General features: G+C 43.3%; 1 protein-coding gene across 1 annotated transcript in view; it reads left to right on the top strand.

Annotated features, from left to right (window-relative positions):
* The window catches only part of EDN3 (endothelin 3), a 108,693-nt gene extending 84,969 nt beyond the window's left edge, over positions 1-23,724 (top strand). The window contains exon 5 of the mRNA XM_088153762.1: positions 22,980-23,724. The gene's annotated coding sequence lies outside the window, so the exon portion shown is untranslated. The remainder of the gene's footprint in view (positions 1-22,979) is intronic.
* The last annotated feature ends 452 nt before the right edge of the window (positions 23,725-24,176 follow it).

A 24,176-nucleotide genomic window follows, 5' to 3' on the forward strand; every position in this document is an offset into this window, starting at 1 on the left:
TGAGGACACCTGGTTATTTTTGTCCTAGTACCATGTCCTTCTGCAGATGCATTGGGGTGCAACCTTCTTATGAAAGTAATGGTGGCAAAGGGCTACAGTGAACGGCATAATGATGCCAGGCTATAAGCAATCCCAGCTTACTTAAAGAAGTGCCAGGATCTTTGCAGAGTGGCTAGTATCCTTCCATGGTCATTCCACAAAGTGCTGGAGAACATCAAAAGCCTCTCTGCAAAATGCTCACCACGGTATTTGCATTGGGCTTTAACAAAGCCAGAAGAGATTTTTGGAATAGCTACACTTCATGTTCTAGTAATAGATACCTGCATTGGGCTGGATGATTTCCATGATCCTTTCCAAACCTTCCATCCTATTGCTTGCCTCCAATGAGGTCTGGCAAATTTTCTGTGGATTTTGTTGGGGTGTGGGGGAGGGAGTCCTTAGGGGGAAAAATGAAATGGAAAACTGCTCTATAAAATGAAGTGGATTTTTGAGGGTCTACCTATCCTTAGGTAGAAGAGGAATATTAAGATTTCTGAAAATGAACTGATCTCAGTGGAAGCACATAAACCACTCCTTTTTTATCTTATTGAGATAGCAATGGTAAACAGAAAAGGAACTGAGAAGCAGGTATAAGCATGTTGTGAATGAAACCTGGACAAGACTAAATCAAGCCTGAAGCTGATATTTCATCTAAAGGTGCCTGAGGGTTTCTAGCCAGACATCCTCTTGTCACCAAGTTCATACTTCTGGAACAGGCTATATCAGTTGTGGCAGGTTTAAATATCCGCACACTAAAAATAGCTACTGTTTGTCAGATTCAGCCGGCGTGGCACGGCTAGGAACTTGCCCAGTGGCGCTTAGTCAGTTTCACCGCTCGAGCGCTAGCAAGGAAAGGGGAAGTGAGAAACTGCAAACTGATTAATGGGCCAACTGGTGCTGCTTAACTAAACCACAAGCGGATGCGTTGTGTTAACATCAGATTGCTGCGGGCACTATAGACAAAGGGGAGAACCGCAGATTTGAGTTAAAGCAATCAGCTCGTGATTGGAGAACTCCCGGTTTTGCGAGCAACAGAAAGACCCATCGACTACAACAACAATGCCAGTGTACACAGCAATCAAGAACACAAAAGAGTTGGACTGAATCTGCCATTTGAGTAAAGGGGGGATTACTGCGGGTTACCCGAACAACTACCCTGCTTCCTGACACAAGTGCAGAATTTCATGAGGCGGAGTGGGCACCTGTTTGCGGGCGACGAGGAGAGAGTTGCCTACGTGGTGGATTTGTTGGAGGGCCAAGCCGCTGGTTGGGTGGTCCGCTTGTATGATGCCGACGCGGCAGAAATAAAGAGGTTCCCAGGGTTCATGCAGGCACTCCCGGACAGATTTGAAGACACGCTGAGTGACAGGCGGGTCAGAGATGACATCCTATGCCTGAGGCAGAGGGAGAAGTTGGTGGCCGGGTACGCCTTGGAGTTCTGGCGCCTAGTGGAGAAACTGACGGATTGGCCGGAGTCCCTGAGGGTAGACTACTTCAAAAACGGCCTCAATTCAGAGGTCCTTGAGAGAGCGCTTGGTTGGGACAACCCGACCACACTAAAAGAGTGGATCTGGCTGGCCGGGATGGCAGAGGCGGCATGGCAGCAGATTAAGTGGAGAGCGAGGAACCAAGAGCCGACTAAGGATGAGTTGGGCGAGGGGGCTGCAGAGGAGAGGCGGAGCAGCCGACGGCAACCTGCAGGGGGATGGGAGGCTCCAAAGAAATCCAGCCTCTGTTTCCAGTGTGGGGGACGAGGCCATCGGCCGGCGCAATGCCTGACGGAGTGAGATGGGGTCCCACCCCGGGCAGACACCAGGGCACTAAAGACCCCGGGATGGTGTGCCCCTGACCAGCCACAGAAAGGAGTCGGGGCAGTGGCAGCAGAATGCAGCGGGTGGTTCACTCACGAGATGGCATCACCAGGGGAAGAGACGGAGCTGGCAGGAAATGAGCGGCGCCCGCACTGAATGGCGTCCCATTGCGGGCAGAGGAGTTAAGGCGTGTAGATCCAATAGCGGATGAGGACTGCCCTCCCATGCAGGTGAGGGTACATATCCTTGGGGTGAGATCTGGGGCTGACACACGATTGCAGGTGCTACTGGACTCCAGGTGTACCCACTGCCTGATACACCCGACGCTAGTATCGGGGCTAGGTCTCCAGGTGCGGAGACTCAAGGAGCCCATTGCCTTCAGTCAGCTTGACGGCTCACTTGCGGGGGACGGGGGGCTCAGTACTACACCAAGCTGGTCCGAATGATGATCGGGGATCATCAAGAAGAACTGCAGTTCATGGTGATTCCGATTGCCGATTACGCAGTGGTGTTCAGCTTGGTGTGGCTGAGGCGGCAGAACCTGCTCGTCGACTGGGCTTCAGAGGCGCTGAGGTTCGGAGACGCAGAAGAGTGGAAGCGAGAGTGCCAGAAGTGCCGACAGCCAACGACGAGGGGAGGCGTAGCCGTGGAGGAGAAGTTGGTGGAGCTGGAGCGTCCAGTGCGGGGAGGCGAGCGGACCACGAGAGCCACAGCAGTGGCAGCGGTGAGCCTGGGACCATGTGAGGCGGCGACAGCATTGGAACCAAGGGGCCCTAATATAGTGGCAGCCTACCAGACGACTGCAGCGGGCGGTTCTGTGACGGGGAAGATGGCGGAGCCAGAGAGCGTCGAGAGCATCCCGCACCAGTACCAGGACTTGACGGGAGCATTGATGAGGAGGAGTTGTATCAACTCCCACTCCATAGACCCAGTGACTGCGCCATTGAGCTAGAGCCAGGGGCCAACCTACCCAAGCCGAAGATGTACTCCCTGTCGGGGAAGGAGATGGGCGCCCTTCTGGAGTTTGTGGACAAAAATCTCGCATGGAGCTTTATCCAGCCTGCGAAGTCCCCACTGGTGGCCCCGGTGTTGTTCCGGGAAAAGAAAGATGGCTTGCTCCGAATGTGCGTGGACTATCAGGGGCTGAACGCCATAAGCACGGAATACAATTACCCTCTCCCCTTGATGAAGGACTTGCTATCCCACCTATCCAAGGGGAGAGTATTCACAAAACGGACTTGCGTAAGGCATACTTCAGGGTCAGGATCCGCGCAGGAGATGAGTGGAAAATGGCTTTCAACTGCCCGCTTGGAAGTTTCCAATTCCACGTGATGCTGTTCGGGTTAAAAGGGACCCCGGGGCTGTTCATGCAATTAATAAATGAAGTACTGCCTGACCTACTGTACCGGGGCGTCCTAGTCTACCTGGACGACATCTTGATATATTCTGAGACCCTGATCGAGCATGTGAAATTAGTACACACGGTGCTCCAGAGACTACTAAAATCACAGCTGTACGCCAAGCTCTCAAAGTGCGAGTTCCATCGGGAGCAGTTGGACTACCTCGGCTATTGAATATCCAGCCAAGGCATCGAGATGGACCCAGTGAAGGTGAAGGATGTGCTGGGCTGGGAAGTGCCGCAGACCCGGAGACAACTCCAAAGCTTCTTAGGGTTCGCAAACTTCTACCGGCAGTTCATCCTGAACTTTGCCCAGGTTGCCCTCCCATTAATGGACTTGCTCAAGACTCGGGGCAGTGGGAAACCCCCCAAACCCAGCATGCCTCTTGCATGGACCCTGGAGTGCCAAGAGGCGTTAGAGGATCTGAAGTGCAGATTCACGATTGAGCCCATCCTACGCCACCCCGACCCAGACCAGCGGTTCGTAATCCAGGTGGATGCTTCCGACGTGGCGGCGGGAGCAGTCCTGCTGCAGCCCGGACCTGAGGGGCCCCTCCACCCATGCGCCTATGCCTCCCACAAGTTCACCGAGATGGAGAGGAGGTGGATGGTGTGGGAGAAGGAGGTGTTTGCAGTCAAGTGGGCACTATCCACCTGGAGACATCTGTTGGAGGGGGTAGCCCAGCCATTCAAGGTGCGGACTAACCATAACCTCGAAGTGTTGAAAGCCCCGCAGAAGCTGTCGCCTAAGCAGGCACACTGGTCCGAGTACTTCGGGAGGTTTGAGTTCACCCTCAAGCACATCCCGGGGAAAAGGAACTTTTTGGCAGATGGGTTGTCCCGAATGCCCCAGCATGCCAGCCAGCGGGAGGAGATTGTGGATTCAATCATCCCCGCAAACCGGCTGTCCGCGAAAGCAGTCACCCGGAGCCAAACAAAGAAGAAGGGAAGGGACACAGAACCGGGGCTCAAATGACCTTTCCAGGAAGCTGGGGAGCAGGACACCTGGCTCACGATGAACCAAGGCTCATTGACTGGTCAAGGGGGCTTGTGGTAGCACAAGGACAAACTGCATGAGCCAGAAAGGTGCCGGAGAGAAGTCATGGAGAGAGCCCACGATAACAAGAACGCGGGGAATTATGGATTTGTAAAGACTCTCCACCTGATCCGGAGACAGTTTCGGTGGCTGATGCTCCGAAAAGATGTAGAGGCATACATGGGAGGCTGCCCAACGTGCGCAATGGCCAAGGGGAGTAAAGGCAAGCCCCGGGGACTACTCCAGCCAGTTGCGACGCCTGATGGTCCATGGCAGGAAATCGCCATGGATTTTATTGTGGAGCTACCTGAGAGCAAGGGGAAGACCACTATTTGGGTCATAACAGACTTGTTCTCCAAACAAGTGCACTTTGTGGCTTGTCGACAAGTCCCCACGGCGGAGAGGCTGGTGTGGCTGTTTGTGCAGCACATCTACCGTTTGCACGGCGCGCCCTGATGGATCGTCAGCAATTGGGGCGGGAACTTCATCGCGCGTTTCTGGTGAGAGTTCCTAAAACGGGTGGGAACTCAGCAAGCCCTCTCCTTGATGGCGCATCTGCAGACGGACGGCGCCACAGAACGCCTTAATGGGGGAGTAGAGCAGTTCTTGCGGTGCTATGTGGGATACCAGCAAGACGACTGGGCAGAGCTGCTACCGTTTGCTGAGGTAGCGTATAACAATGCAATCCATACACGCACCAGCTTCACCCTGTTTAAGGTGGATACCAGACGAGACTTTGTCCCCATGTCAGAGCTTCCCCAACCGGCATCCTGGATTGCCTCATTGGATGATTGGTTTGCCCGGATCGATGCCACGAGGCAGGCAGTACGGACGGTGCTGCAAGGGTCCCGAGCCGAATACAAGAAGTACGCTGATCGCAAATGGCTCCCCAAGTGGCAGTGGAAGGTAGGAGACCAAGTCTACCTGTCCACGAAAAACCTGAAGACCAACCAAGCCTCAAAGAAGCTCAGCCCACGGTTCGTGGGGCCATTTCCTATTGCGGAAGTAATCAACCTGGTAACCATCCGGTTGACGCTCCCCAAGGCGCTAGGGAAGATCCACCCGGTCTTCCATTGTAGCTTGTTGAAGCTGCACCAACCAGACAACAATTGGCACAGGGAAGAGCCAGTCCCAGCCCTGCTCATGGTCAATGGGGAGCAGCATTTTGAAGTGAAGCAGATACTGGACGCTAGAAAATACAAGGGACAAATCCAATTGTTGGTGCAATGGAAGCATTTTCCAAAGTTGCACAGCGAATGGGTGAACCGAGCCCATGTTAGGGCGCCCGAACTGGTCCAGGATTTTTACAGAGAGTACCCAAGGTAAAGGAGGGGGATTTGTCTTCAGGGGGGCGGTATGTCAGATTCAGCCGGTGCGGCATGGCTAGGAACTTGCCCAGACGCGCTTAGTCAGTTTCACCGCTTGAGCGCTAGCAAAGAAAGGGGAAGTGAGAAACCACAAACTGATTAAGGGCCAGCTGGCACCACGAACACAGCAATCAAGAACACAAAAGAGCTGGACTGAATCTGCCATTTGAGTAAAGGGGGGGATAACTGCTGGTAATCTGTAACCAAGCAACAGGGGTTAAGCACGGGGATGGGGAACTATAAATTGTATTGTAAAATGTGCCAAGCCAGTCCTGGCTTTGTCTGTAATTACGAACGTTATGCTTGAGTAAACTTCTTTGCTGAACACACGTGTCACGAGAGTTTCTCTGAGTCGAACGGGGTAAGCTTTACACTGTTGAGGATGTAATCCTCAAGTATTTTACTCTGGCTTCATGAAATTAGCATGAAGTTGCCTTGGAATACCAACACTGGAGCTATGCAGGGAAGTTTGGGAGCATTAAGAATAACCCAGAGAATGACAGGTGATAAGAACAAACTAGTTGGGAAAATCTGTAATTGCAGAATTTACACCTTGAGGTCCCTGCATTGATGGCCAGAAGGCTTCTGGGTTCAAGTCAAGGTGCTGGTTATCATTTCTGATGCCTTCTGCAGTGCAGCATCAGGATATCCTTGCCAATTGTAATTTTTTCCCCATCTAATACTAATATTGAAGGAAAGCCTGACTTGTATTTCCCCCTCCCCACAAAAGATCAAGGCCTCTGTTGAGGAGACAGGCCTTCTTGGTAGCAGCCCTCATATTATGCAATATACATATGATTATCTCCTACCCACCTTTCATTCAGGAAGGCTCTTTAAATTATTTTGTTTCAATGGGTCTTCATGATGATTAGAGACAAAGGATGATGATGATGACGAGTGCTTAAGATCATATTATCTTAATTACTGAGGTATTCTGTTTCCAATTTGCTCTTGTACATTGCTCAGAGTTGATCAGATTGAGGTGGATTACAAATTTTATAGTATAAAGAGAGGAGAGGAGAGGAAAGGAAAAGCAGAAGAGAGGGGGAAGGAAGAGGAAATGACAGATCATATTATGACAATGATCAGCTCCAGAATTGATGCAAAGACCCCTGAAACTTCCTGGCTATTGAGGAAAACTTTACAGAGAGGTCTATGTTTATATGGATTTGTGATGTTTCAGGATCCCAGTAAACTTTGGCCCCTTGAAGTCACTGGTTAAGCAACATGTAAGAGATCCAGTAACATATCCTCCTCATAAGGTCTAGGGTTTCCCATAACCTTGTGGAAAATGAACTACTGCCATCACAAACTGAACCTGGGAGCAAGTTGGGTTCTCTTGTTTCACAATGCATATGTTGGATGATATAGAGCAGAATACATAATTAAAAAAAAAAACCTACTGAAAGCCATTTTTAAGATGAGAATTTAGGTTACTTTATGTGGGCTGAAGTTCTGAAAAGCCAGGAAATTAGAAGATTAGGCTGATGCCTTAACAGATGTGAGATGTTCCACCATGATCGTTGCGCTTTAAGAAAAGGAGCATTATTATTATTCTCTTTAATTTAGAGGAATACAGACACAGACACATATGAATGACATCTAAGTTCTTCCCATTGAAATCTAAGCTGTACTTCTAAAAGCAGTATTTAGTGTCCCAAATGAAAACAGTGTGAATCTGGAAGCATTTATGGTCAGTTAAAAAATAGAGCAGAAGTGCTTGCAATCAATAAAGTTCTAACCTGTATTAAATGAGCTTAATATCTTGAAGAATCAGGTTCACCGCTTAGATCTACACCCAGGTTCAACCTTGAATCCAGATGCCTGGTGTTGATGCAGTCAGCTAAACTTAGTGCACCATTTGAAATCCTTTTTAAAGATAACAGATTAGGCCATGATGGAACTTGTCATAATTAAATATGCATGTTTGGGGAATTACTGGTAACAAGCTGTAGGTAGGACTGTCTTTGAACATATTTAGAAATTCCATCTGTTTCAGAATTCTACCACAAGGTATATGACTTATTTGTTACACCTTCATTGACTTCCAGTCCCTTTCTGAGAACAATTACAAGCCCTGGTTATAACCTACAAAAGCTTCTTTACCATGCTTCCAGAATTCCCCAGCTGCCATGGCCATTGATGAGAATTCTGGAAATCAAAGCCCATGCATCTGGAAGGTGCCCAAATAAGTAAAAGTCGGTCTACATAATTTGAGATCAGCCTATTTAAATGACCAGGCTTGGTTTACTTCTATTATCTTTCCCATTGGAAAGCAAAACTATCTTTATTCAGCCAGACTTAGGTTTTGAAGCTGTCTTCTCTGCTGCAGAACATTTTGATTTGCTGTCTGATTCCATCTTTGTTTTAGGCCTGTTTGTTCTATTCTAGTGGATGCATTATGTTTTAATTATATTTAATTAGAATAAATTATGCGTTATTTTTAAATTATAACTATAAGCACCATGTTTAGTGGAAAGGTGGGGTATAAAAAATTCCAGAAACAGTGCGTTCCTCATACAGAGAAAGACCTCATCTGAAGATGTAGATTGATATGGGCAGGGGCCAACCAGATCCACATGGGATTTAAAGATCCAATGAACACTAGATGGTGGCAAATAGCGTTTTCTGTATCTCTTTGCTGCTCTCTAGTGATCATTTGGACTTTTGCAGCCCAACTCTGATAGCCCTACTGTTTTGGATGCATTGTGAATCCAACTGAACCCATAGCCTTATTGGTAGGGGACCAAATACTGCTTCTGTTGTTTGGTCCTCAAGCTGGTATTAGGGTTTTAAAAGTAAACCCATCACCATGAAATGGTCTTGGGAGTGAAAGAACAGCCAATGCAATTCTTTCAGAAAAATAGGATGATTAAGAGATCCTTATATTAGAAATCAGAGAAGTTAGTAAGTTTTAAAGAATCAAATTCTTTAAAACTTAAAACATGTCTTTTGCTTTTTGAAGACCAGAACAAATGGGTATTAAATAGCATTTCTTCCCCTACTTTTTCTCTTTTAATGAATTCTAGAAAGGGCACCACATCTTGATGGTGCTAATAGAGCAATGAAGCACAATTTACCCAGTGGCTGGTTCACACAAAATGCTAGGTTAGACTAAGATGGAATTTAGTGGTTTGTGATTCCATGCTTTGAGAATCAGCATGCTGTATGATCCAAGAAATCAGATTAAGCCATAATATGGCATATTTGTTTGGCATAGCATGCAATGTCAATGCAGTAAATATGGTTACTGAAACTGGGTTTAGGTTTTAAGAAGTGTGAACTTGGTCATCATCTAGGAATGAAAATACAATACAGGGGGGAGAATGATAGGAGCTGAAAAAGTGCATAATTTATTGATACAAAGGAGTTTGCCTAGACCTGTCCCATACTTTCAGAAAGGTCTCTGTGGGGTGGCACATAAGGGGTTCCTGCCATACTTCCCAATTCAACTTTGTTTAAAGAAAATTGACTCAGCAGCACTCATCTTATGTTCTAATATTCCTAACTTGCAAGGAGAAGAAGATATGTTTTAGTATTTTTCTCTTTAAAAATGACATTATCCTCAGGACTCAAGAAATTCTAACACATGCAACAGGAACCTCAGAATCACTGCTTGGGCTGTTTTGTAGGATTAGGACTTGTAGACATAAAGAAGAATAAAAGGAAGCTGCAAATGAGGCAGGGTATGCTCCTAAAATCAGGGTTATTTTCTCAATCACTTCAGAATCTTTCCTGCTAGGTAGAACTCTAAATATGGACATCAAGATACCGTTGGTGAAAACTAAGGCAAGGAGTTGGAGAATAGCAGCATCTTTCTCAACCATTCCTTTGTCATCACTATAAGAGCAGATAATTCCTCCTGGTTGCAGGCAGAGTGCTTACAATTCTGTTTTCCAGGCAGATTTCCCCCCAGTTTGTTTCAGATCATAGAATCATAGGGTTCAAAGGGATTTTGGAGGTCTTCTAGACCAACCCCAGAGGGAAGGAGAAAAAAGAAGACAATTGATTTAATGGACTTCCACATCTGTGAGGCTGACAAGTTAGGCATAATTTTATTCCTGCATTCATTAAGGCCACAGGTCTGCAATTCTGAATTCCCAAACTAAGAAGTATCCCATTTCTAATGAAATTAAACTAAAAACCCGATGCTACTTTCATCTTTGTGTGATTATCTTCTGCTGTTTGGGATTGCTAAAATGTTGGTGAAAATGTTCAGAGGCTGTGTCTCCACTACACAATCAAGATAGTTCAACGTTAAGTTGCTGTATTTGCAGTATCAAAATTTGATTAATTTTAAGCTTGGCTAGATTTATGTGTGTGTGTGTGTGTGTGTGTGTGTGTGTGTAAATTGTTTGTGTGAACCCTGTCCATTTGATTGCTTTACTGTTCAATTGATTTTGCAAATGTATATGTTAACTTAGTTCCCAGGTTAAGTGCATTATGCAAACATGGTCACTGAGGGAGTGGGTTTGGAGAATATTTTGTAGAAAAGTCTTAAAACAGGAGTTTCAAACTTTCTGGTGGTGTGATCCCTTGAAATGATAAATTAATTTGTGTGACATCCCCACCCCGCATGGATACAACTATTGTTTCTGCTGAGGTCTGAGTTGGGCAGGAGATAACTACTCCATTTAAATTTAATAATTAAATTTTAATCTATATCTTAAATAAAACAAAGACACAACCTTGCAATGTTATAAAATAAAACCTTTTCACTGGAAATCAGTTATAAATCCCAAACCCCAATATATATGAGAAGGATGACTTTGCTTAGTTCTGAAATTTGGGTTTTGAGACAGCCACTCTCACTTCTTATTCCACATTTATTTTGGACCAGTATCTACTTTTTATAGCAGCAACTGGAGAAAATTCTGACTTTATTCCAGATTTATCCAGACAGAGCAGGAGTGAATTCTGATAACAATCTTACTTTGAATCCACAAATCTGGAGCCCTGCTAGACCATGTTCCAAACTTTCCTCTCTATTTTCTCTGGATAAGCTGATAGCTGGCTTGTCCAGAAAGAGCAGGAGTAAATTGTCAGGGATCCAGTTTTGTATGTACGCACAAAAACTGCAGCTTGCAACAAGCATTATGTTTCTTGGAACATAATATTATCAACTCCCCAAACTTTTTAATGTAATCAGGGTAACTTGGAAAATTATATTTTAATTGCCCAAAATCTTTGAGTGGGGGATTCACTTTCATAACTTCCCCAGACAGATAAAAACAAAACAAAAATAAATCTGGAATAAAGTCAGGATTTACTCCAGTTGCTGCTATAAAAAGTACATACTGATCCAAAATAAATGTTTTTTTTTAACATTTAACATTTAACATTGGGATAAGACATGAAAGTGGCTGTCTCAAAACCCAAAGAGGGCTGAACTGTGTAGCAGTCACTCATATTACTGGTCTAGCTTCTTCCTCTTTCTGGGGAGCATTTCAGCAGGCCATGAAGAAGCTCTATGGAAGAGAGACTGTCCAGCTCCTCAATTAGACAGTGGCAGGAACTGAACAAATCATGCTGTTCCACTAGCAATTGCTAGACAGTATTTGAGCCACCTCTAGTGCCCTCTCCTTCCTGGGAGCAGCAGAAGAACCTGATTCAAATCCCCATTTAGATGATGCTCCTTCTTAAGCAATAGGACTCAGAAAGGCCAGCGTGAGGAGCTGCCCATGACAGAAGCATCTTCATTATGGGTGTCTGCAGATTTAATCTCAGGAGACAGAGAGAGAGAGACAATAGTAGTCTGTTAAAAAGGCATTAAAACCAATCGCTTCCCCATTATTTATCTAACACAATATAGTATAGCATAATACAACACACAAAACAATATGTATATAGCCCAGTATAGTATCCTGGAATAGGGTAGGTGCTGTAGTCATATAAACAGTAATGTTATATAACTAATGATTCTATAAATAGTAGAGAAGATAACAGATAAAACCATCATAAATCTGGCTTTCAAGATGGTGCAAGGAAGTGGCTTACCAGTATCCTTACACAGAGTTGCTGGTCACATTTCTTTAAGAAAAAGGGGTATAGTTCAATGGCAGAGCAATTAACTGCAGATCAAGAGATCTCCCAAAGTGACTTGAAAGTGGAGTGCCTTTGCCTGTAGACTTACCATTTGCAATTAACTGGGCACAGATCTATGCATTTTGCACCAAATCTACACTGTGGCTCTGATTCACCTTGCAGAGAAGAAGTGCTCCACCTTTGTAAAGCATCAGCTCCTTTGATAACAGTGGCTTCCATGTATGCACCAAAATCATTCTTACCACCTCAAAATGAAGCAGCTTCTCTGCCCTTTAGAGGAAGGGCACCATATCAATTCACCACATTGCTCGGAAGGGGCACTTTTATAAAATGTCAATCAAGACAAGATGCCTATTCAATGATTTGTAGTGCCCTAATGATACAGAATCTTTAATGGGGGACAGCATCTAGCTAGCTAGGCAGGAATAGATTTTGTTAGTACATGGATGAGAGACTAGACTGGGAAGTTGAAAATCATTCCAGAAGAAAGCCATAGCAAGCAACCTTTGTATTGTTGCCAGGAAAACTACATGGGCCACCTAGTCAGCCAGAACTGAGCTCCATTTGAAGGAGACTTCACTTTGATGATATAGAAAGAAAAGCACATGAGGAGGGAAAAGCAAAACCAAACTCAAGCACTGTTGCTTAGTATGCTATAATGACGGTAAGATGTTCAAAGAGGCCAGATGACATTATTACCTCTAGACCTAGATTACATCATCTGCCAAAATGGAGCTCAAAAGGATGGAAGAAGATTCTCCAGCCCAACTCATAATGGCTCCAGTAGTGAATGGAGATGCCAATTCCTTGCTGTCAGGTTCTTTTCTTTTCTTTTCTTTTCTTTTCTTTTCTTTTCTTTTCTTTTCTTTTCTTTTCTTTTCTTTTCTTTTCTTTTCTTCTGGGAGAAGTTGGTTTCAGGAGTGTCTGCAATGCATGGAGCTTCACCTGCACCATTGTTGGTGCCACCTTGACTTATGTGACCATACCTTGTGGACACCCCTGCTTGGTTCCAAGGCTTCTGTGAAGAGGAAGAAGGGACTCGAGCTATCTAGAAGACGCAAAAGGAGCACCACCTGGAGATGGCAATTCTTTATCACTGGCTGCTTCCAAATATTCTTAGAATATTCTCTAGGCTGTGCCAAGCACTGAAATCTAAAAATCTGATCGATCACCTGCTGTAGTTTGTATTTTATATTGTACTGGTTGTTTTAATTTAGTGATCAAACAAGCCCATAAAATACATGTGTACATAACACTGTTATGGTAATAAGATGTTGCATTAAAATTTAAAAAAAAGGAAGAGAAGGAAACAAAAAGGAAACAAAAATCAATCAAGGACCGCTTGAGTTTTGAGTGGGATGGGAAAAACCCCACTCCAAAATGTGGGCTGACCCACATTTTTTGCACACATATACATAAAAGGAACAGGAGGCTAGGGCAAAAAACTAAATTTGAAATAATGCAGTGTCAATGTAAATGTGTTTAAGATTGAATAAAACATAGTTAACATTGTTGCTTCCCATAACTAGATGATAGAAAACAACAAAAAAAAGGCTTAAAATATTAGTTTTAAAGTTATTCCTCAAAGTTACTGTCACAATACAATTGCTTATCCTCAAGACGCAATAAACAGATTTACTTTTGCTATGTCTTTTAAAAAATTAATTTCAATCCATATGAGATAGAAATGTAAAAGATAAAGTCTCCTGAAAGTATAGAGAAATCTGAAATAATTTTTTATGTTATATATTAACTGCTTAGTTTTGTTACCTCAGATGGAAAATACTAATTTATTTATTTAATCAATTTGTATAGCAGCTTCTGAAGAAGAAGGAGGAGGAGAAGGAGGAGCGGGGGGAAGAGGAAGAGGAAGCAGCAGCAGCAACTCAATGAAACCTAGAGAAACATCTGAATTTAAGGCAGCAAGAGGGGACATCTTGGAATTATTCTATCAATCAACCAGATTAATTCAAGATTTATGAGGATTCTAAAATATCCTCACCTTTTTCATACAAATAAGGGTGGATCAACAAAAGAGGACAGATTTTGTAAAGGTTAAAGTGGCCTGATCCATTTAGCTATCAGACATGTGTATTACTTGACCAAGAAGGGAAACTCTGATGCATAAACCTTTGAGCTGAAGGGTCCTACAAGATCCTGGCAATCAGACAAAATACTCAGTTGTCTGGTGTATTCCAAGCTTAAATGAAAAAATCTATTTCAGGTCTCTTTTGAAAGACATATGAATTAGAAGACATTTGAGCTCAGAACTGATTTGGCTTGTATATTTGAAATCTAGGTAGATGACCCACTCTTGCCTACCTAGCATTATTATATGTTTTCCGTTGCTGCTTTTACTGTGTGCTAACCAAAGTAGGATGCATAATAGTTTTTGGAAAGAAGTTGAAAATCCCAGGATTAAAAACATCTGATCTCTACTCAAACTGTTTGAGGAAGGAATGCCACAAAATAAGATTCTCAGTATGCATGTGTGAGAACTTGTGAAAGTGATGATTATGAAATTATTAATTACCTGAATTGACCAATGCATGTTCAAAGAAAGACCACTGCCATTTCATCTCTGAAACAATAAGACAATGTCACATGCTTTGTCTAGTTGCTTTGGATCAGCTGCTAAGTAGTTCAGCCATCATTCTAGCTTGATCTTGTAATTTCTCCCTTTGGAAAAGTATCAAAGGCTTTAATGAAATGGTGAAGAAGTCCAGGCATGTTTCCTGCTGGATGCACATTTGCAGTTCTCATTTCAGGTGTTCTTCTACCTAGATCATCCTGCAGGGCTCCCACATTCTGCCCCACCTTTTCGTGCCATGCTAAGTCAGATTTTCAATCCTTCTGGCTTGGCCTCCCCACCAACCTGGAACCTTCTCAATGTGTTGGGGCTACAACTCTCAACTTTGAGACATTGTAGTCCTGACACAACAGACAAGGCAGTCAGTTCTGTTACTACAAGAATGCTGTCTTGGGGAATTCTGGGACTTGGTCCACACATCTTAAAGTTGTTCAGGTTGAGAAACACTGCTCTACTGAAAGGCTTCCTAGAGTTTGGAGATACATAAGAAACCATATTGGTTTCTTTGGGGTGATAAATCAGGTGTAGGCTTATCATTTCAGACTAAAGCTGAAGCTTCATACGCTTGAATGTTCCTGTCCAAGGTTTGGATTTCAGCAGCAGCCTTGGCTAGAACGTGGCCTCCTGAAGATAAGCAGAGTACTACAAGAATACCAAGTAATTATGAATCAATTCTTTATTTTGATCAAGGATGATTAAAACAAGAAAAACAACAAAACAAAACAGAAACAACCTTATAACAGCAGTACACGGAAAATGTTGATTTGGATGACTTTCTAAGTATGGTTATAGCATATTATTGTTAATATTAAATTTAATGGACCTAAACATTGAGCTAAAAATAGCCTAAAAACTGACAGTAAAATCATGATATTGTTTAAAACTAAGACTTTGTCCCTAACCAAAGCTAGATGGAAAACATTATACTTAGAAGATGTCGCCTCCTGCCTAGTTTTAAGAGCTACATGGCAGAATTTAGCAGCACCCAAGGAAGCACAGTCTGATTGATCTAAGAGAAGAGTTGGCATGTTAAAGAATCCATATGCCCAGGATATTTGCTATATGAGGGTAAAGGAAATGTGGTCTAGAGCCCTGGTAGAAGCTACAATATAATAAAATATGACTGGTAGATTCTATAGCCCCTGTGCCACAAAGACACAATTGGGCAGTGTAAGGTATTTAACACCCGCCTTCTAGTACAGTGGATGTACTAAGTAATTAAGAGCAACCCATCCCATTTCAAAAGAATAAAATGCTCATAATATAGTCTTGGATGTAGAGAATGGGCTTTGCCCAGCTATCAGTGAATGCTAGAAGACATTCATTCTATATGAAGTGAAAGTTAGCTTTATTAAGAATATATAACATAAAAAGAGAGCCAGTTTGGTGTAGTAGTTAAGGCACCAGGCTAGAAACTGAGAGATTATGAGTCCTAGCTGGGCCAGTCTGGGCCAGACTGACCTTGGGCCAGTCACTTTCTCTCAGCCCTAGGAAGAAGGCAATGGCAAACCACTCCCAAATATATCTATCTATCCCTCACTTCTTCATAAACTACACCTTGAAGGTCTCTATTTTGCCCTGGTGAAACCCCATTTGGTGTACTATATCCAGTTCTGGGCACCAGAGTTCAAAAAGGAAAGTGACAAAGTGGAGCAAGGAAACCATCCCTATAAGAAACAGTTAAGGGATTGAGGCATATTTAGCCTACAGAAGAGTCAACTGAGGGAAGATATGATAACCGTTTTCAAATATCTGAGGAGTCAGACAGAAGCGGACTTATATTCTATTGCAGGGCTATAATCAAAGGATTAAGACTACAAGGAAGGAGGTTCAGGCGAGACGTCAGGAGGAATGTCCTGTCTATAGAAGCTGTCACCCAGCGGAACAAGCTGTTGCATGAAGTAGAGAGTTTGCTTCACTAGACGCCTTCTGGCAGAGTCCGGGTGGTCATCTGTCAGAGATGCTCTGTTGCAGTGTTTCTCAACCTTGGCAATGTTAAGATGGGTGGACTTCAACTCCCAGAATTCCCCAGCCAGCAAGGTGTCTTCCAATTCTGGAAGACAGAGAGCGAGAGAAAGGGTTCCTTTTGTCTTTTAAACAAGGAGTCCTCAGACTAACAACTGGCCAGGCAAGAAGTAAATACTGGAACAGCTTGTGAAGACCCTTTTCCGTAGCCTGCCTTTTGCCATTTGTCCTACAGATCAAAGCAGCTCATTGGTGCAAAGAGATGATGCAATCTCCAACAGGTCTTCCAGGCACACTGCTCCAGCCCATAGTAAAACATCATACTGGGAAGCCTAAACTTCTATAAATGCAAATAAGAAATAATTTGCATTATTTAATATACTGTCAGGTCTAGCCCAAGGAACTCCAAGAGACCATGTAAATTCAGTCCAGCAATGTTTATTAGCTACAACCTCTAGCAAGAATCTTCCCAGACTGAAACCCCAGCTCCCAAGTAATGCCAGCCACAACATTGTGAATTCCTCAGGGAGGTGCCTGTCTCATCCTCTTATCTCTCCCTCTCGCCTCAGGAGAGGAAAGAAAATGTTTTTCTCCCTGAGTCTGGCCTTCATAATTCCATTCCATCACAGATACCAATAGTAAATAATAAGGCATGACCTTTTTTTTTTTTTTAGAAAGTGGGACAGCTGAACTCAGTTCAAGTACCTATAATTGAAGCTCTTGGTCCTTTTCAATAGCTCAGTATCTTGCCGACATCCCCTGCCCAAAACATAGATGAGTGTTTACCCTGTCCAGATTTGCTGGGTTCTCATATGTACAGTTAGAAGGCAGCTTCCAATATCCCTGCCACTGGTTGTCCTCTCCTCTCCCTTTTTTTTTCAAGAAGAAAAAAAAAATGGAGGACCAGGTGGTTACTCTTTAGAAAAATGCCAGGGATACTCTGAGCTCCTGCCTTCCCAGCTGTTCAGAGACGAAATTATTATCTTCCATCTTCTTTCCACTTCAAGTTGCCACTGAAATCATCTGCATCTCTCTGCCCCAAGGACAATTCCTAGAAATAGCTTAAGTGGAAAGAAGGAGTTGCTGTGCACATATAATTGGATGAGTCAACCTACATGTTTCCAACGCAAATGAAATCATTGCAACTAACTGGAGATCTCCCATTAAGCCAATTAACAAGTATCTTGAGCATCAGCAGACTCTTCCGTTTTGTTTTATTGTTGAGATTCTTTCTCCACTGCACCTATTTGGCATCAGGTGGCTGTTTCTCCAAGGGAGCAATGGCATGGCCCCCTATTCCGTAATTGAAATGGATGCTATCTTGAGATCAGTTTCACCTCAAAGCTAGGGTGCTTGACATGTTTAGTAACTGTCACACTTTTAACATCAGTAATGGATGATCCCCCTTCATGGATCACTGCCTTGTCGTGGCGAAGGGGCTTGCGTAACTCAGTGAAGCCATGAGCTATACCGTGCAGGGCCACCCAAGACGGACAGGTCATGACAGAGAGTTCTGACAAAATGTGGTCCACTGGAGAAGGAAATGGCAACCCACTCCAGTATCCTTGCCAAGAAAACCCCATGGACAATGTTAAAAGGCTAAAAGATATGACGCCGGAAGATGAGCCCCTCAGGTCGGAAGGTGTCCAATATGCTACTGGGGAAGAGCGGAGGACATTTCCAAGTAGCTCCAGAAAGAGTGAAGCGGCTGGGCCAAAGCCGAAAGGACGTTCAGCTGTGGATGTATCTGGAAGCGAAAAGAAGGTCCGATGCTGTAAAGAACAATATTGTATAGGTACCTGGAATGTAAGATCTATGAACCAAGGCAAGCTGGATGTGGTCAAGCATGAGATGACAAGACTGAACATCGACATCTTGGGAATCAGCGAACTGAAATGGACGGGAATGGGTGAATTTAATTCGGGTGACCATTATATCTACTACTGTGGGCAAGAAACCCTTAGAAGAAATGGAGTTGCACTCATAGTGAATAAGAGAGTGGGAAAGGCAGTAATGGGGTACAACCTCAAAAACGACAGAATGATCTCAGTGCGTATCCAAGGCAAACCATTCAATATCACAGTCATCCAAGTCTATGCCCCAACCACTGATGCTGAAGAAGCTGAAGTTGACCGCTTCTATGAAGACCTACAACACCTTCTAGAACTAGCACCAAAAAGATGTCCTTTTCATCATAGGGGATTGGAATGCTAAAGTAGGAAGTCAAGGAGTAATCGGAATAACAGGCAAATTTGGCCTTGGAGTACAAAATGAAGCAGGGCAAAGGCTAATAGAGTTCTGTCAAGAGAACAAGCTAGTCATAGCAAACACTCTTTTCCAACAACACAAGAGACGACTCTACACATGGACATCACCAGATGGTCAATACCGAAACCAGATTGATTATATACTTTGCAGCCAAAGATGGAGAAGCTCTATACAGACAGCAAAAACAAGACCAGGAGCTGACTGTGGCTCAGATCATGAGCTTCTTACTGCAAAATTTAGGCTTAAATTGAAGAATGTAGGGAAAACCACTAGACCACTCAGGTATGACTTAGATCATATTCCTTGTGAGTACACAGTGAAGGTGATGAATAGATTTAGAGGATTAGATTTGGTAGACAGAGTGCCTGAAGAACTATGGACGGAGGTCCGTAACATTGTACAGGAGGCAGCAACTAAAACCATCCCAAAGAAAAGAAATGCAAGAAAGCAAAATGGCTGTCTGATGAGGCTTTACAAATAGCTGTGGAAAGAAGGAATGCGAAAAGCAAGGGTGAAAGGGAAAGATATAAGCAGCTGAATGCAGATTTCCAGAGAATAGCCAGGAGAGATAAGAAGGCCTTCTTAAATGAACAATGCAAAGAAATTGAGGAAAACAATAGAATGGGGAAGACTAGAGATCTCTTCAAGAAAATTGGAGATATGAAAGGAACGTTTAGTGCAAAGATGGGCATGATAAAGGACAAAAAAGGCAGGGACCTAACAGAAGCAGAAGAGATTAAGAAGAGGTGGCAAGAATACACAGAAGAACTATACAAGAAAGATCTTAATGTCCCTGATGTCCACGCTGGTGTGATCACTGACCTTGAGCCAGACATCCTAGAGAGTGAAGTCAAGTGGGCCTTAGGAAGCATTGCTAACAACAAAGCTAGTGGAGATGACAGGATTCCAGCTGAGTTATTTAAAATACTAAAAGATGATGGTGTTAAAGTGCTGCACTCAATATGCCAGCAAGTTTGGAAAACGCAACAGTGGCCACGGGATTGGAAAAGGTCAGTTTACGTTCCAATTCCAAAGAAGGGCAACGCCAAAGAATGCTCAAACTATCGCACAATTGCACTCATTTCACATGCTAGCAAGGTTATGCTCAAAATCCTACAAGCTAGGCTTCAGCAATATATGAACCGAGAACTACCGGATGTACAAGCTGGGTTTCGAAGAGGCAGAGGAACTAGAGATCAAATCGCCAACATTCATTGGATCATGGAGAAAGCACGAGAGTTCCAGAAAAATATCTACTTCTGCTTCATTGACTATGCAAAAGCCTTTGATTGTGTGGATCACAACAAACTGTGGCAAATTCTTAAAGAGATGGGAATACCAGACCACCTTACCTGTCTCCTGAGAAATCTGTATGCGGGCCAAGAAGCAACAGTTAGAACCGGTCACGGAACAACCGATTGGTTCAAAATAGGGAAAGGTGTACGACAAGGCTGTATACTGTCACCCTGCTTATTTAACCTATATGCAGAGTACATCATGAGAAATGCCAGGCTGGAAGAATCACAAGCCGGAATTAAGATTGCAGGGAGAATCATCAACAACCTCAGATATGCGGACGATACCACCCTAATGGCAGAAAGTGAAGAAGAACTAAAGAGCCTCTTGATGAGGGTGAAAGAGGAGAGTGCAAAAGCTGGCTTGAAACTCAACATTAAAAAAACTAAGATCATGGCATCTGGACCCATCAATTCCTGGCAAATAGAAGGGGTAGAAATGGAAGCAGTAACAGACTTCATTTATTTGGGCTCCAAGATCACCGCAGACGGAGACTGCAGCCATGAAATTAAAAGACGCTTGCTCCTTGGGAGGAAAGCTATGGCAAGCCTAGATAGCATATTAAAAAGCAGAGACGTCACCTTGCCGACAAAGATCCGCATAGTCAAAGCTATGGTTTTTCCAGTAGTAATGTATGGCTGTGAGAGCTGGACCATAAAAAAGGCCGAGCGCCGAAGAATTGATGCCTTTGAACTGTGGTGCTGGAGAAGACTCTTAAGAGTTCCCTGGACTGCTAGGAGGTCAAACCAGTCAATCTTAAAGGAAATCAACCCTGATTGCTCATTGGAAGGATCGATAATGAAGCTCAAGCTCAGATATTTTGGCCACCTAATGCGAAGAGAGATCTCTTTGGAGAAGACCCTGATGCTGGGAAAGATTGAAGGCAAAAGGAGAAGAGGACGGCAGAGGATGAGATGGTTAGGTAGCATCACTGAAGCAATGAGCATGAAACTGAGCAAACTCAGGGAGGCAGTGAAGGACAGGAAGGCCTGGCGCAATATGGTTCATGGGGTCACGAAGAGTCGGACACGACTTAACGACTAAACAACAACAACAACAACAACAATGGATGATCCCCAGGATGATTTTGGAAAATAATTAACTCTCTTGCCCTGAAATCCAAGGGCATTTAAATGCTTCGCTGGGACTAGATTGTTCCAGTTTAAGTTTAAAAAAAAAAAAAAAAGTTCCTAAATAAATCTAACCTTGCTTTCTTTCAGAAATGTGTCATCTATCTGCCCAATTCAATTTCTGAATTAAATGTCAAACTGTCCTGAAGCTATCTTCTATTTCTAAGAAGGGCAAAAAGTTTGCATGTTTTCCCCAGGTTGTGGGTTGTTTTGAAAAGTGAAAATAAGAGCATCACACTTATCAGAGGTTTATTGCATCAGGTTGGTGTCTCATTTCTGCAAAAAAGCAAAGTAAAAAATTCAGATGAATTTCAGGACTGCAATTGAAAGATGGGGGGGGCGCTCTTGGGAACCATTAAAAAAGATGAGGAAGTGCCTATGATCTGTCACCTAAAGCTTCTCCACTTCTGAAGGCTAAAAGTCTATCTAGGCGATGTTTAGAATTATATAGTTAGTAACTAACTACTCCTGGCATTTTACAAAAGTCCTTGTAGTAGTATAAGAATTCTGTCATAAACCCCTTAGTCTTCCCTTCTCTGTCCCTTCCATCTCTTCTCATGGATTCGATTTCTAGTCTGCTAATTATCCTTTTCACCTTCTAAGGACCTGTTCCAGTTTGTCTATACAGTCCATTCTCTGTCATGGCACCCACCCACTGGGAACAGCATACTACCCAGGTTTTGCATGGTCTTGACCCTGCTTGGTTTTCACAAATCATTAAAGACCTGGATTTTTCCTGGGAAGGAGTCAGAATGTTACATGAACCCATTTTATGAGGGTTTTGTGTTTATTGGAGCTGAGCTGTGGGCCTTGAGCGCAATTTATATTTATATTACTTTCTGCTGTTCATTTCATGTTTATTGTGTTAGCCTCCCAGAGTTGCAAGCATGGGTTAGGTGGCCATATAAATCGATGTGATAAATAAAAATACCTGGACCTAACACTTGAGAAATAAGATTGAGAGTGCTATGGCAGGATTGGAAATTGATGTGAAGGGATGTCACATAGAAGAACTTCCTGAGCAGTTTTCTATCATCCCAGAATGCAGGACACAGCAAAAGCAATTTAACATACAGGAAGGCAGATTCAGATGAAATGTTTGGAAAAAGTTGTTAATAGTAAGAGCAATGGTTTCAACAAAGAAACCAATGAACAAGGGCTTTAAGCTGGAATGATGCTCCCCTTCACTGGATGTGTCCAAGTTGAGTCTGAATAGCCATCTTCTGTTTTAAACTGGATTCCAGCCATGAACAATATGTTAGACTAAGTGCCCGAAGTAGACCCTTCCAGGATTCAATGACTAAAGGATAGGTAGGTAATAGTCAGATTTTTGCTGACTATTGATTGATTTCTGCTAAGAATTTTTCCGATTAAGTTTTGAGAGCATTGTATCACTTACTCTTCATTCATGTGTTTTCTAGAGATGATAATTCTTGATTTTTGAAGTACAGATCAAATCAAATTGTTTATTACAGTCATATGGCCAGATACAGTAAAATATCCAATAATAGAACTGTTACATGAAATATATACAGTGTGTATACATACACACACACACATACAGAAAAATAGTATAATAAGATCTAAAGATAAATAAGAAGATATATGATAAAATAGATTTTTGAAGTACTGTAATAGTCTGGATAAAACTGGAGATTCTCCTTTTTTTTTTTTTGGTGAGCATGTATTTTTAGATGATAAAATCTAACATCTTTGCCAGCTTTGAAGAGACTGGAAGCCAGAGGTCTCAAGACATGCTAATAACTGTTATGTTTTCTTATTGTTTTAATGACCTAGAATTGCTGAATGGTGAAGGGAAATGTAATCCTATAATTTCAGCTGTGAGGGTTTAATCACTTATATTTCTACAATTTGATTCATTGGAGTCTCGTCTGAAGCTTTGGAGTCGGTTTATCTTTAACAGGCTAGGGACTAATACTTCAGAAGGAGGGGATAATGCAGTGATATTTGGAGAGTGGTTGAGCTGGCCTGAATGAAATGACTGAGATGCCTTTTCTGTTCTCTAATTCCAGAGGGATCAGGATTTCCACGAATATAGCTATCAGGATGAATGCTTTGAAGCAAAGCCACAAGCCCTGAATACGAGATTCTGGTAACTTGATGGACATTTCCATGTAGTTTTACTTGTTTGTTTGTTTTTTGTTAATTTCTGCTATTAATATGCCTCTCAGTTCCCCAAATGCTCTGAGCAGCTTCCAATAATACAAAAGTAAATTAGAAAGAATGGCAAGAAGAAGGGAAAAACCCTCCACCCCAACCCGGTGACAACCAATCTCCTAACCATGGAGACATCAACAGAATTATCACCTTCTACACAGAGGGGACCTGTCGCACCATCAGTCCTCAAAGGCTTTCTGGAACAGCCATATCTTGGCGCATTCCTGGCAACAATATGGAAGTGGGGTGCCATTGCCTTTTTCCTGTCATTGGTTCTGGGTTGTTTGGACCTCAGTCCAGGCCACAGCATTGGTGGTCTCCTCTCCAAGTGTTAAGAGCATTTGCTCACTTAAAAAGCCACTTTGGGAGGTGCGGCTGAATGGCAGAAAGAAGTTAACAGAGCTTTCCCCCACCTGGCAACCCCCAGCATGAGCATTGCAGAGAATTCTGGGAGCTGAAGGGGAAGGCTGGTTGAACATTTCCCTAACATTTTCTTTGCAGCGTCTAACTGTCCTCCTTGGTGTTTGTTTCCACTGTAGGAGCTCAAATGTGACAAAGCACAGCCAATCTTGCTTCCTCTTCAGTCCTTAGGGCAGTGTTGTCCAAACTTGGCCACTTTAAGATGAGTGGACTTCAACTCCCAGAATTCCCCAGCCAGCATAGCTGGCTGGGGAATTCTGGGAGTTGAAGTCCACTCATCTTAAAGTGGCCAAGTTTGGACAACACTGACTTAGGGGATGCTGTGACAGAGATGGCCTTGTCCCACCTTAAGAACCATCTTTGATCATTGTTGGTCCTGTAGGAAATTATTAGGGTTATTTTTATTGTTACCCATGATGAAATTTTGCTAGGAATGTCCCCACAGTGCTGGGGTTCATACATTGTGCTAAATCACTCTTTGTTTTAACCATGGCTTATTAGATTGCCCTGGCTCACACATTGCAGTCATCTATAAACTATAATTTATAAACTGTAAAGGCAAAGTGCATGCCGTATGCTAGAACAACTAAGCAACCATTATACATTTGCAAGATATGTAAACCCAGTTAAAA

This window comes from Python bivittatus, unplaced genomic scaffold (assembly GCF_059951505.1).
Source record: "Python bivittatus isolate LINGU-HERP-01145 unplaced genomic scaffold, Pbiv_v1 ctg000700_np1212, whole genome shotgun sequence".
Taxonomy (NCBI): domain Eukaryota; kingdom Metazoa; phylum Chordata; class Lepidosauria; order Squamata; family Pythonidae; genus Python; species Python bivittatus.